The sequence below is a fragment of the Microtus ochrogaster genome, unplaced genomic scaffold (genome assembly GCF_000317375.1).
Source record: "Microtus ochrogaster isolate Prairie Vole_2 unplaced genomic scaffold, MicOch1.0 UNK21, whole genome shotgun sequence".
Taxonomy (NCBI): domain Eukaryota; kingdom Metazoa; phylum Chordata; class Mammalia; order Rodentia; family Cricetidae; genus Microtus; species Microtus ochrogaster.
The window spans coordinates 1,774,103-1,783,513 of record NW_004949119.1 but is presented as its reverse complement, the minus strand read 5'-3'; the positions used below and the strand labels follow the sequence as shown (position 1 = coordinate 1,783,513).

The window sequence follows — 9,411 nt, the reverse complement described above, 5'->3', positions numbered from 1 at the left end:
CTCCTCCTCCTCCTCCTCCTCCTCCACCTGAAGGAGTGCTAAAGTGAGAAAGGTTCTTAAGTTTTGTTTCAGGTTCAGGCTGTAGTCAGCGAACATCACCAGAGTTCCTTATACATAGTAAGAACATAGATATGTTTGTTATTTGCTCTCCAATACTTTTGACTGAAGGTATTTCATACCATTACTATAGCGTTTTGAAATGAAATCAACTCCATGTATCTTTGGGCTAGGATTGTTCTGTTTTGCCAATAAAGAAATGGATACGACAGAGTAAATATTTTCTTAAAGATGGTGAAACTGAGGGAAAACATGGTATGGAAGTATTTAGTTTTAACTGCATAAAGCATATTTAACTGCCTTGGCTATTTTAGATTTGTGGAAAGAGCAAACGGAAGACTATGTAGTGGAAGCGGGAGTATGGCTCTTTTTCTAGTATACATAAAGTCCACGGCTTGATACCCGGCACTAACTATACCCTTTGTACTTGGGAGATGGAAGCAGGACGATCAGAAACTGAAGGTCATTCTCTTGTACATAGTGAGTTCAACGTTAGGAAAGAAAATAAAGAAGAGCTGTAATTCCCCCTTGAGGAAATTTGTTTTTGTAAAATCTGTCCAAAAAGTAGTGCTTTTCATAAGGGCCTGATTATGGGCAAAGCTGTTGAAACAGATAGGATTGTGTCCAGGATAGTGGTGATGGACCTGACTTTCCTTCTGTTGTGGCTGAACATGATCTTCTTCTCTTGTGAGCCCTATGCGAGCTGCAACAGAGGCAGTCACTGCTACTATTGGTCCCTGGATTCAGTACTGTGTCAAGTGGCCAGAGCAGGAAATGATCCCGTGGTACCAGGCCTGTGTAAGGAAGGACTTGTTGCTATACAGGTTGTGACTGTCACTTTAAACATACAGAAACTTGCTTACTGAAGGAGGAGCTGCTTCTTAAGGATCAGGTGTGAATCTGAAGGATGACCTCATCCTTCTTACCAGACCTGCCCTAGACGCTGAGTAGATGCTTTTCTTATTACACGTCCTACAGCTGGGAGAAACAGCATATGATTGAGACTTCAAGCGCTTCGTGAGTAGGGGGCAAAAAGCACTTGGGGGACTCTTCTAAAATGTGTGGGTGTGAATGTCAAGCTGAAAGTGACAGACATTTAGACTTTTCTTTAAGTTAAGGATTGTAAAAAGGTGTATGAGAGAGATTGATAAAAGCTTTGGGTGCTCTAACTTTTTTCTAGTGGCCTTGTTTACTTTACCTTTTTTATTTTCTTCTTTTTTGTTTTTTTGAGACAGGGTCTCACTATGTAGCCTTGGATAGCCCAGAACTTGATGATATGTAGACTAGGCTATTCTCAAACTCTGAGATCTACCTTCCTCTGTGCTAGGATTAAAGACGTGCACCACCATGCTGAGCTTTAGTGACTTTTAAAAAAATATTATTTGTGGTTGTGTGTGTGTATGTGTGTGTGGGTGCAGTTCATGTCATCGTGTGTTAGGGAGATCAGAGAACAACTTTGTAGAGCCAGTTCTCTCTTGTATGTGTTTCTGGAATCTAGCTCAGGCCATCCAGCTTGTGTTGTAAGCCTTTTACCTGGCACTGAGCAATCCCACTTGCTTCTTTTGGAAGTAACTTTTTTCTTGGTGTTAGAAATGAGCCAATCACATATATGCACACACACATACACAATTTAAGATTTCAAAAATATTAGTAAAAATGTGTAAGTATTATAAAGTTGCAAGGGAGTTGTTATATCAAATAAAAATTGAATATTACAGGGAGAAATTATAGTTTATTTTTAATTAATTATTGTGTGTGTGTCTGTTCTATATGTGTGTGGGGGTGCTATATGCCATGTGCATGTGTATGGTAGAAGGCAATTTGTGGAGTTAATGTTCTTCGTCTGTATGTGGGCTCTAGAGATTGAATTAGGCCATTAAGTTGTTTAGCAAGTGTTTTCACCAGTTGAACCATCTCACTGGCCCAAGTCTTTTGTTAATGTTCAGAATTTCAGATAGGCCAGATAGCATAAATTTGTAATCCCAGTTACTCTGGAGGCTGAGGCAGGAGAACTGAAAGTTCAAGACCTGATTGGTCTACATAGTTACCTTCAAGACTGGCCTTGTGGTATAGTAACACCTCATATCAAAATTAAAGTCAAGGACTGGAGAGTTGGTTCAGTGCTTAAGAGAACTTAACTGCTCTTGCAAAAGGCCCAAGCAGCACTCTGTCTAGCTGCTCCTAACCACCTATAACTCCAACTCCAGGGGAATCTGATCGTTGACCCCTGAGAGCACCAGCACTCACTCATGTGCACATTCCTGTGTGCACACACATGCTTACATACATGATGCAAAATAATGAAAATAAATAAATGAATAAATAAAAAGTAAAAAGTGCAATCTCAATGGTAAAGTGCTTGTTTAGTATATGTGAGGTCTTAAATTCAATCCCCAGAACTGCTACCCCCCAAAAAATGAGATCTCAAATGCACAAGAACAGGGTGAAGAAAAGTTGACTGGGCAACAGTTCATGTGAAAAATGCCTGGGAAGTTGGAAGTTTGGTGAGTCATGAATACATTGACCTAGTCATGGTTGGTCAGAAGCTGCTCATGCACTGTGGCTACTAAAAACACCTTCAGTTGTATTTCCAGCAATTTATTCAGCTGACACAAGTATTAGTTCCTATGTATTTTTGTGCTAGGTTAGAAACATTTGAGTGCTGGCATAAAAGAATACTGACAAAGTTAAGAGCTTTGACAGATTCATAGACAGTTTGAAAACCATTTATATAGGGAACTTAGGTTTTATGATAGAGGTAGTGGCGAAAAATTTAAAACTACAAAAAGAGTATAACAACATCTCTACACCCACAATTACCCATTAATCCCCTGAGTGTTTGCTGGAATTGGCACCAGAGCTCTGCACATCCTAGACAAGCATTCATCAACTGAGTCCCACCCCTCTTCTATAGTTTCTTTTCTTTTTTTAAATATTTATTTATTTATTTATTTATTTATTTATTTATTTATTATGTATACAATATTCTGTCTGTGTGCATGTCTGCAGGTCAGAAGAGGGCACCAGACCTCATTACAGGTGGTTGTGAGCCACCATGTGGTTGCCGGGAATTGAACTCAGGACCTTTGGAAGAGCAGGCAATGCTCTTAACCACTGAGCCATTTCTCCAGCCCTCTTCTATAGTTTCTTAACTTTGTCTTTCAAACCTTTTAATACTTGATAGATAGTATTTTGAATTTCTTGTTCTATAGACATAGAGTATGACTTTAAGCATTTTGAAGTTTTTTTTGTTTTTTTTTTTTCCCCTCAAGACAGGGTTTCTCTGTAGCTTTGGAGCCTGTCCTGAAACTAGCTCTGCCTCAAACTCACAAAGATCCGCCTGCCTCTGCCTCCTGAGTGCTGGGATTAAAGGCGTGTGCCACCACTGCCCGACTGCATTTTGAAGTTTTTAAAAGGTGGGCATGGTCATATAGGCCTTTAATATCAGCACTTGGGCAGTAGAGGCTAGGAGATCTCTGTGAGTTTGAGGCCAGTATGACCAACGTGTTTAATGGACACATTATAATTGTACATATTTCAGTACACATATAGGGTAATTGGCCTGTCTGTCATCTCAAATACATATCTTTGTTTTGTGTCTTTTTCTTCTGAGTGCTGGGGTTAAAGGTGAACCCTACCATGTGTGGCACTGTTTTGTTTTGTGGATAAGGTCTCATTATGTAATCCATGTTGGCTTCAAATTTAGAATCTCCCTGTGTCTGCCTCTCAACTATTGTAGGTATAAGATAACATCAATGCATCAGCTATATTATTTATTTACATTTTTCAAGACAGGGTTTCTTGTAGCTTTGGAGCCTGTCTTGGAATGTGCTCTGTAGACCTGTCGTAGACCTGTAGGTTGTCTTCTGACTTCCATGTGTACATATAGGCACAGCATAAATATAATAAAAATTTGAAAATTAAATCAGTGTTTGTATTTTCAGAGCAAGGTTTTTCAGGGTATTGTAAAGAACTAGAATATCTTTTATACACAATTTTTAAAGATTGCATTTATTTGATCTGTAAGCATTATAGTGTTTAACCTCAAGTAATCCCAGATACATTTTTTTTTTTTTTCTGATTTAAAGAATGTAGAAGCCAGTGAGATGACTCAAGAGGAAAAGGTGCTTGATGTCAAACCTCACAACCTGAATTCCATTCCTGGTATTTACATAGCAGAAGGAGAGATTGACTCCTTCAGGTTATGTTTTGACCTCTGTTCACCTTCATATATGAGTGCGTATATACACACATGCAGGCATGAGCGCACACACACACATACACACGCATGCACATGTACACTTGTAATTTAAGAAAAAGAATGCATACATTTTAATTTCCTCTCTTCCCCCTCCCCCACTTCTCTCTTTCCCCTTCCCTTATATGTCCCCCCTTTCTTGGTCTTGACCTTGCTAAGTAGTCTCCCTGCCTCATCCTCAGCCTCAGCCTCCAAAATGATAGGATCATGTCACATCCAGCTCTAAGGTTCTTCACCTCCCTATTTTCTGTCAGCCTGGGTATGGTTTATCAGATGTTTTCATTTGACTCCTAAGTGAGTACTCACTGGAACTATGCCTAATAAATAAGAACGGGAAGATGTACAAACATGAAGTAGAATGTTTGTAATTGTCTCGCAAGCATCGCTCAGCCCACCTTGTTCATCTCTTCTGGCTTCCACCTCAACCCAAGACTAGTATGATTTTTTTGCTGCTATACATGTTCAGCTTTTTTTTTTTTATCAGAGAGGATTATTTTCCTCCAGCTGCCATGGACTATGTGTAGTAAATGCTGTTGATACTGACGTCTTGGCTAAGAAAATTGTCATTGTATTCTCATCTGATTTACATGACAATAGCAAAAAAAATAAGGCACAGTTTGATTTTCCTATAGATTCTTTTAAAACAATTATTTAAAATTGGCACATACAAACAATTTGTTTGCCAAGTATTTGAAACCATCCAGTCTTACCAGGTGGCAGCTGCTATTGTTTATGGAGACCTAACTTAGTTCACAGATGTGAAACAAAGAGTGTCTTGTTTTGCAAAAAGGGAAACTGTTAAAAAAATGCAGCTTTATTGAGATATAATTCACATGCTATATAATTCAAGCATTTAAAGTATACAGTTTAGGGATTTTAATATATTCAGAGTAGCTACTATTACAATCATGTTTAGAACATTTTCATCACTGTACATATCAGCAGTCATTTTGTGTACTGCACATCCTCTCACTGCTGTGACAACCAGGGAGCCTTTCTGTCTATACATCTGTCTGCTCTGGACATTTCTATCTATGGCTTCTTCAGTGGTGTTTTTAAGGTTCATGTTGTAGCTTTTCTATAGAGGCTGAATAATATTTACTTTATGAATATATTGTTCTTTTGTTTGATAGTTTTTATCTATCTATCTAGCTAGCTAGCTATTTTCTGAGACAGAGTTTCTCTGTGTAACAGTAATAACAGTCTTGGCTGTCCTGGCACTCACTCTGTAGACCAGGCTGGCCTTGAACTCACAGAGATCCACCTGTCTGCCTCTTGAGTGTTGGAATTAAAGGTGTGTGCTACCACCACATAGACCAGAAGCAGGCATCAGATCCCCTGGAAACGGAATTTCAAATGGTTGTGAGTTGCCACATGGGTGCAGGGAACTGAACCCAGGTCCTCAGGAAGAACAGTTAGTGTTTTTAAACACTGAGCCGTCTTTCCTACCTGTGATGTTTAATCTTTATTATCAACTTGTCTGTACCCAGAAGTGTGTCTAAGAAATGTTTCAGAAAGGCTTAAAGGGCATTCCCACTCTGAATGTGGATAGCACCATGGTTTGGGGGCCTGAATTGAGATGAGAGAGGAAGCCAAGGGCCAGGATCACCCTTTCTCAGCTTCCTGACCACCATGCAGTGTGACCTTTCCTGCTGGGAGCCGAAAGAAACGTTTTTCCTCAAGTTGTGATGTCAGGTATTTTGTCGTAGAGAAAAGAACAAGTATATTGTTTCTACATCTTCCTTTGTATTTAGCACTCATCAGTAGTCGTCTGTGTTCTGCCTTGATGTGGCACTTCTATGCCTTGGCACTAGGTATTAGAAGGCCTGGTTGGAATGTTAAGTGAGGAAGAGAAGTAATGTTACCTTTTTTTCTTTTAAACTTGGCACTTGCTTTGCTGCCGAAGGACTGTTTTAGTTTGAGCACATTGTTAAAATGTAAGAGCTTAGTTAGTTTTGGGCAGTGTCCATGCTATTTAATTTTACCAATCAACTTTAATTAAATCTTGTTTTAGTGAACTCATGTATTTTCTCTCAAGGTATAGAAATATAGCCAACTTTCTTATTTGGCAAGAATTCTGCTGATGATTTTTTTCATCAGTATGCTTGTAAAACAACTCATTTCAATAAAGCTGTTTTATAAGCAGAGTAATACTCAGAAGCGTGTGTGTTGGTCTTCTGGGCCTTTGTGTCCTGCCTGCAAATGCAAGTTCTGTTTGACTGATCACATGTTTCAGGGTGGAACCCAACTGCAGCTCCCTAAGAGAAGTGTGGAGATCTTGCCATCTTTGGGGTGGAAGAACTTTTGGATTTCAAGCCTTATTTTTTTATTTTTTATTTTTTTGGTTTTTCGAGACAGGTTATCTCTGTAGCTTTGGAGCCTGTCTTGGAATCGAACTCACAGAGATCCGCCTAAGGCGTGCACCACTACCGCCGGGCTTCAAGCCTTATTTTATATTGACCAAAAGTCCCGACCATAAGTCCCAACAGCTTAGTTTACATAATTTCTATTCACATACTCTCCTAATTTTTTTGTTTAGGACTGAAGAGTTTGCCTGTTAATGGTTTAAGTGCGGACAGTCTTGGGATTTCTTTTCTTTTCTTTTTTTTTTTTGGTTTTTCGAGACAGGGTTTCTCTGTGGCTTTGGAGCCTGTCCTGGAACTAGCTCTGTAGACCAGGCTGGTCTCGAACTCACAGAGATCCACCGAATTCTGTGATTAAAGGCGTGCGCCACCATCGCCCAGCTGGGATTTCTTAATTAGGGGTTCAGACAACGTTGTTTTGGTGATTCTCTAGAGCACTGTGAAGGTGTCTTCTCACGGTCGCTGGTTGCTATACAAAAGGCTCTTTCAGGGAGGGCCCTTGAGAAATAGCTGCTATCCTGCAAACCTTATTTTGTAAGCCCTTTGCCATCAGGAATGCCTTTGGGGGAAGCAGCCTCATGGAACTGTTCTAAGTCTCCAGTGAAGCTTGTCATAGGTCTTTCCAGTTAGTTTTTATTTGTTCTTCAGTTCTTTTGTATCATTTAGCTTCATAATGAATTGTTAGTGTGCAGATCCTGGTAACTGGCAAAAAAAGAAAAAAATTGTTTTATCCCTGATTCCCTGTTCTGTGCCTTTGTGGTTTAGATGAACACAGTTTCCCGTTGTTGCTGTTGCACGTGTCTCCGCCCCTTGGACCCTTGTCTCTGCTCCATTCCTGTATCACTTGCCCCACAAATGCCCTTGTGACTGCTGGAAGTTTTTTTGCTGAGCTCGAATGGCCTGCCTGGTAAGCATTGTAGTTGTGTTAAAAATATGTAGAGGGAGGGTATAAGGACTAGGTAGTGTATATGAAGTTTTTTTATTTTTATTTTTTACACCCCCCCCACAGTGACAGTTTACTTTGAAATTGAGATTTGGACTCAATTTTTAGGAGGCTTCTTAAGTTGTCTCTTTTCTTCTCTTCTTCCTCCAGTTATTAAATTTTGGAAATTTTATTTTCCTTCTCTAACATATGTATAAATATATATTTGAATTTATTAGAATTAAAGGGAAGAGATACAAGTTTAAAGGAAAGAGTTGTACAGTTAGTGTTTTTAAATTTTCTTCATACAAGTTATTTGTGAGAAGGTTATGGTTCTTTATATTTATTTTTCAGACTCAGCATATGGATTAAAGAAGTAACAAAGGTCCTGTTTTGTTGCTAATCTGTATCGTTGTATTGTTCTCCAGAAGCAGAGTGATTTCTTTTTTTCCTATTCCCAGAATGTTGTTGGAAAAATTCATTGGGATTTTGAGGTTGTTGCCATTCTGGTTTTCTAAGCATTTCAGAGTGGCAGCTGATTTGCTTCTGAAAAGCATCTTAGGTTAGATTTGATCATTAGACCTTCTTCCTTTCAGGTATGAAGTACTTGATCCTATAAAAATAAAATGTTTTAGCCGGGCATTGGTGGTGCACATCCTTAATCCCAGCACTCTGGAGGCAGAAGCATGTGGATCTCTGTGAGTTCAAGGCCAGACTGGTCTACAGAGCTAGTGCCAGGACAGCCAGTGCTATTACACAGAGAAACCCTGTCTCGAAAAACAAATAAACAAAAAAAGTTTTATATTTCATACTCAGATCATGATGAGCTCATTCCAATGCCATTTGAACAATGAGCAATGTTTCATAATGTATGTATTTCCTTAGATTGTATATATTGACCTCATCTAAGAAATGGTAGTGCTTGTGTGTTGTGAGTGTGTGTGGGTGAGTGAGAGAGAGAGTGTGTGTGTGCATGCATTTGTGAATACCTTTGGGTTCTGTAGACATGCTATTGGCAATAGGAGGTCAAACTTGTTGAGATTTTATTGCTGTTTAGTTGAGCCTGCTTTTCAAGTAGAGGTTGTACTTGTACAGTATGACTTTTTGAGCTCTTAGTCTATGCTAAATTCTACATATATATTTCTAATTTCTATGACAACCCTGACAGGTAGATAGTATTTTTCCTTATCATGCATTGGTAGAACTTCTCCCTGTCTTCTTCCCCTTGAAGTATAAGGAAAATGACCCCTACTTTTTAAGAATTAAGGAATGCTATGTATCCAGTAATGTTCACTTTAGTAGTAGCTGCCGTTGTCACAGTTTTACAGCTGAAAGAGCTGGTACTGAAGTTCCTTACTCCCTTTGAGTGATGACTCAAAAGCTGGAGTTATAGCATTTGAGAATCTGAAGACTTTTAGGGTAATTTCAGTGCTTCCTGTTTTTGACTGCTACCCCTGAAGAGGGTTTTGTTCTATCTTCTTTCTGATGCTTTGCTTTGGTATCCTCTATCACCTTCCTGCCCAGTCATGCGCTTGCTTTCTCACACTGCTGTTGGCTGTACCATTCTGTACCAGTGTTCTCATAACAGAAATGAGTCAAGCTGGTCCTGTCATTGGCTTCCCCTCCTAGTTTCCTCTTGTTGATAGGGTCATTGTATTTTCATTATTGTGCGAAATAACCTGGCTACTGATGTGTTAATAATGATTGTAAAATAAGTCATAGTTGTAATCAAGTATCTAAATTATAAATTATATTCCTCAGTGATTTTTAAGAATTGAGAGAGAAAGCATCTTTGGTTCTTAATGATTTAA

At 39.1% G+C, this 9,411-nt stretch overlaps 1 protein-coding gene across 5 annotated transcripts in view; it reads left to right on the top strand.

Annotated features, from left to right (window-relative positions):
• Positions 1-9,411, top strand: part of Usp54 (ubiquitin specific peptidase 54) — a 103,729-nt gene that overhangs the window by 8,934 nt on the left and 85,384 nt on the right. For 4 of the 5 annotated variants that reach the window (XM_005367628.3, XM_026789522.1, XM_005367627.3 and 1 more), the window contains exon 2: positions 7,444-7,585. The exons of the other annotated variant lie outside the window; for it this stretch is intronic. The gene's annotated coding sequence lies outside the window, so the exon portion shown is untranslated. The remainder of the gene's footprint in view (positions 1-7,443; positions 7,586-9,411) is intronic. 5 annotated transcript variants of the gene reach the window in all.